General features: G+C 44.7%; 1 pseudogene; it reads right to left on the bottom strand.

Moving 5' to 3' along the window:
* Positions 1 to 316: 316 nt before the first annotated feature.
* Positions 317 to 4,090, bottom strand: LOC125410344 (fumarate hydratase, mitochondrial pseudogene; annotated as a pseudogene).
* Between the last annotated feature and the right edge of the window lie 1,034 nt (positions 4,091 to 5,124).

Raw genomic sequence — 5,124 nt, 5'->3', positions numbered from 1 at the left:
GTGCTAATGAAAAAGAAAACTTAGAATCTTAAAGTCAAAGGAATATTGGGTGTCAGATGATACAATTGAAAAATAGGCTAGTAAAGAACAAAGCAAGTTCTAAAGAAATTAAGTGACTAATGAAAGCTCAGTGTTCATGTGAAAGCAATTTGGGGTCTAAATACGCCTGATTTCCACCTTGTTGTATAAGAATGCTTAAGAAATAGTGAATAATCATTATACAGACTCAGTTTTCCTTACTTTCCTGGATTTTGTTTCATAATCACTTTTTAATGCTGTTTTTAAACGTTTCATACAATTTTATTTTAATATAAATTTACTTAAATAATTTTGGACTCAGTATGTCCTTGGGTTTTACCCCCTCTTCAAACTGCTCTGGCATGAGGCAGCCAAGTTCACAGCCATTTCCTTTAAGCTTGATCCTTTTTCTTGTGTGTGTATGGTCCTTGCAATCTTTGATGCTTTGCCATATCCTATCTGAGAACTAAGTGCTGTCACCAACATTAAAGACTGGTTTTTAGCTTGTAGATTCGTTCTGTGTTGAACTGGATCCCCCAACATTCAGTTTTCTGTGAAGGAAAGTAAAGGAAGCATCTCCCAGTAGCTTTTCTGACTATAACATATTCTTAATTATTATGGGTTTAAAAACATTCAGATAAAACTGTCCATTGTTTTTTCAACACTAAGAGCAATGACATGAGGTGCAACCATAGTCATCACTTAGTAGAGCTAAGGCACGATGCTGCTCCCAGGCTCATTTTCAGCCAAGATAGCTCTCTCAGTCATGACCAAGGACCAGAAAGCATAAAACAAGTTTATCATTTGCTATCTTCATCAGACTGGCCCTACTAAAGTCTTTCAGAATGCCATGAAAAGCCAGAACCTCAAATTTACTTAATGCAGTGACAAAAAGACAAGCCTATTGATGTAGCCACTTTAGCAACTTTTTCTGTGAAGTGAATCCTGGTGTTTTAACCAGTCCCAACCAGTGCCTCCAGCTGTAAGTTCATAGATCATTGCCATGGTAGATTTTATTCTTGCCACTGCATATGGGAATTGTTACACAAAAACACTGAATGTTGATCAAAGACTAAGTGGAACAGCATCCTTTGTATGAGAGTTCACCCAGTTTTCATGATTTATGCAAACTCTGGATCATACAACTTTTGTAGTCCTGCTAACAGGACCTTGTGAACTTCCAGCACGGCAACAATATGCATGGCTGTAGGAAAAGTGACACTGGAGTTCTGGCTCATATTAGTATGTTCATTGGGATGTATTGGCTTCTTATTGCCAAGTTGACCTGTTAAGTTCTCAATTTCTCTATTGCTAATGACTTCATTTACATTTATATTTGTCTGGGTTCTTGATCTACATTGCCATACCACAAGAGGAAAGTGATCATTTTAAATTGCCTTCAGCTCCCTCAGGTGATGCCTTCATTACTGTATTAGAATTTTTGGATGAAGACTATAATCCTGATTTACTTCAGCAGCAACAGCAGCTCACTTTAAGGTGCCAAAAGTTTTAATGATTGAAATTGGCATCTGTCCCACCTTCAATCTTAAAGTTCATTGTAGATCTTACTGTCTTGCACCATAATACTGAACAGTTGTGATCTTCATTTATCCAATGGTATAGTCAGTATGGAAGGAATTTTGGCTTTCCCTTTGAGTAGTGCCAGGGCCCAGCACAGGAGAACACCCATGGTCCCTAAGCCCACAGCCGGGGCTTACCTGCCTGCAGAAGGTGTAAGAGTGTGGTGCTGAGGACTGTTGGTAGAAAGCTGGGCCTAAAGTCACACTCCCACATCGATTTTTAATGTGTTTTTAAAAGTAGTGATAACCCAGAAAAATATTCTATGAGCAAACATGCAGGATAAGGTAAGTGATACCTGAGTAGTAATAAATTAATTTTGAAGTTTAAAAAACACTAAAAGCCCTATTGAAATTGTGAGTCATTGCAAAACAGTTAGTTAGCTATACATAAAATCCCATGATGAATCATTAAAATGGGCAAGTGGAAATGAAGAGACATGAGAACTATAGTATTTGAGAATCTGAAAATACGCAAATATATATTTTAAAGATAAAAAACATTATAGGGTATAGCACATTATAGTTGCTACCCATGGTGGTACATGAGAAAAAGGAAAGGGGAGTATACATGAAATGAAGTAAATGCTCATGTGATGAACTGAAATGAAACAAGAGTGAGGCATTTCCTAGCTTGTTTATCTGTGAAGTAAATTTGAGGTTCCTGTGTGAGTTCCAAAAGCCAATAATAACATGCAAATACCTTTTGGTGTCCCTTAATATAATAAATTTTTATTAGAAGGTAATTGTGAGCAATGAATGATAGATAGATGGGTAGAAAGGGGAGCGAGAGAGAGAGAGAGAGAGAGAGAGAGAGAGAGAGAGAGAGAGAGAATGGGAGAAATTAGGATAAAACTTTTGGTGTGGGCTGGTATTTATAAATTACTCAGCCTCTGATGTTATGTTGTAGAATCAGAACACAATCTCAGACACATGAGGAGTTTGATTATTTAGGGTTCTATGGAAACCTCTAAAGAACTCAAGCGATTGCCAAGACTATTGATTGCTTACCAAAAGCTGACCGTAAGGCCCTATTGCTTAAGACAACGTTTAGATCTCTCATTGAACATGGAGCTGTTGTGCTGGTGCCTAGCTAGAGCCTTCACCATGTCTGAGTCTGTGGTTCTACTGCAGCTGGGGTCTTTGTTGATATCCATAACCCATGTTGCCACCAAGGCCACAGGGATGTCCATTGTCTAGGTCACCATAATTTTGGTGTCCAAAGGTCATGCTGTCCCTGGGGGCCATTTTGATCTGAGTGATCTGTGCTGCTACGAGCAGGTGTGATTACTTAAGGGCCTGAGTTGTTGCCTGGGACCTTGTCTGGATATGTGGCATTCCAGCAGCCAGGATCTGTGTTGATATTTATGGCTTCAGTAACCACTGAAGACCCTGTAATTGACTGGGGTCTGGTCAGACACCTGAGTCTACGGTGTCTGAAGACCACGTTGCCATGAGGCCATGATAATCTGGATGGTTTGGGCTGCCACCCAGGGCCTTAGTGAAATATGAGCTCAGGATGCAGGGTGGGGCAATGTCCCGCGCTACCGTCTCGCCAGCAAGAACCACGCGGTACACATAGGATACTTCTGCAGTAAAGCTTTAATGCCCCTTGGGAGAGCGGGCATCAGCCAACATGGCGGAGACCCAGATAAGATGGAACCCATCCCTTATATAGGAAACAGACCCTGCTTTGGACGTGTCACTCTTTGATTGGTTCACTGCCCATTATCCCAGATGATGCCTCGGGAGTAGGCAGGGACGCAGCGGTAGAGAGTTACCAAGCACGTGCGCTGGGATTAAAGGCGTGTGCTACATCACCTTGAACTCACAGAGATCTGCTTGTCTCTGCCTCCCAGGCATTGGGACCAAAGGCGTATACTACCACGCCTTGAGGTCACAGAGGTCAATCTGCCTCTGCTGCCCAGGCAACAGGACTAAAGGCGTGTACCGCCACACCTTGGGGTCACCGAGGTCAATCTCTACCTTTGTTCCTAGAAGCAATGGAGAATGTGGTCCGGCCCTCCACAGGGCAATGTCTGGGTCTGTGGCCCTATTGTAGCCAGGGTCTGTGTTATCTGTGGCTCCTGATACCACTGAAGGCCATGCTGATACCAGAACTTTGGGCTTCCACCTAGGGTCACATTTGTGTCTGAGGGCTCTGCTGTCACTGGAGACGTGCTGATCAGAATGGCCTGTCTACTACCTGGGGCCAAGGTGACATTTGAGCAGGGGCTCATTTGAGCTGCTGTTGAGGACCAGATCTGGGTGTGTGGTTCCACCACAACTTGGATTTGTGTTGATATCTGTGGCCCGTGGTGCCACCAAAGGCCACACAAATGCTTGGAAGTCTAGGCAGCAACCTGTGGCCATGTTGGTACCCAAGGGCCATACCACCACTAGAGCTACACAATATCTGAGTGGCCTGCAGTGTTACCTTGGGTCATGGTGTCATCTAGGTCAGGACTGCTGTCAAGGTCTATGTCTGAGTCCATGGTCCTACAGTAGCTAGGGTCTATGTTGATGTCTTTAGATCCTAAAACCATCAAAGGGCATGCTGATGTCAGGGGTCTGGGCATCCACATAGATCCATGTTGGACTCTGAGGGCTACTCTGCCATGGGGGTCATACCGATGAGTGGCCTGCACTGCCACCTGGGCCATTACGTTCAAGTCTGGGCTGCTACCAAGGGCCATGTCTGGGTCTGTGGTCCTACCTCATGCATGTTCTGGGTTGATGGCCATGGCCCATGTTACTACCAAAAACCTTATGGATACCCAAGGTCTGGCCCACAACCTGTGGTCATGTTGGTGTCTAAAGACTGTGCTGACATTAGGGTGATGTCAATTATGGTGGCCTTTGCTGCCACATGGGTCCATGCTGTTGACTGGGTTCAGACTTCTACCATGGACCTTATATGGGTCTGTAGTCTAGCAGAAGCCAGGTTCTGGATTGATATCCATGGCTCCTGTTGCCATTACTGGCTGTGCGAATACCCAGGGTCTGGATAGTCACCTGAGACCATGATGGTGTCTGCAGGCCTGGCTGCCACCAGGGCGACAGTGATCTGGGAGGCCTATACTGCCACCTGGGCCGTGTTGACATCCTGGCCTGAGCTGCTGCCAAGGATCATGTTTGGGTCCATGGCCCTGCTGTAGCTGGGGGTCTTTGATGATGTCCATGGCCTGTGTTGCCACAGGAGGTCAAAGAAAAGATGCATGTTGAAAACCAAGGACTGTACTGAGCCAGTTATACCCCTCACTGGTCCTGACATAGTTGGCCCCTGTACTTTAAAGAGATGGTCGCATCCCTCACCACAGCCTAGGAGAGCTGATTCTGGCCCTCATCTGAGGTCGCCAGTCCCAGCGGCCTGATCTGACCAGCTGACCTACCTACCACCCAGACCCACATCCTGGCCCTTGGGTTGCCCCCCCCTATATCTAACTCATATATGACCTGTTGAAGAGCATGGAGGTATCAGTCTTGTGGAATGATAACCACAAGATCTCTATGAGTGTGACAGTAGCTG

The sequence above is a fragment of the Myodes glareolus genome, chromosome X (genome assembly GCF_982192425.1).
Source record: "Myodes glareolus chromosome X, mMyoGla1.1, whole genome shotgun sequence".
Taxonomy (NCBI): domain Eukaryota; kingdom Metazoa; phylum Chordata; class Mammalia; order Rodentia; family Cricetidae; genus Myodes; species Myodes glareolus.
Note: the sequence above shows the minus strand (reverse complement) of the source record. Positions and strands in the feature narration are given on the sequence as shown.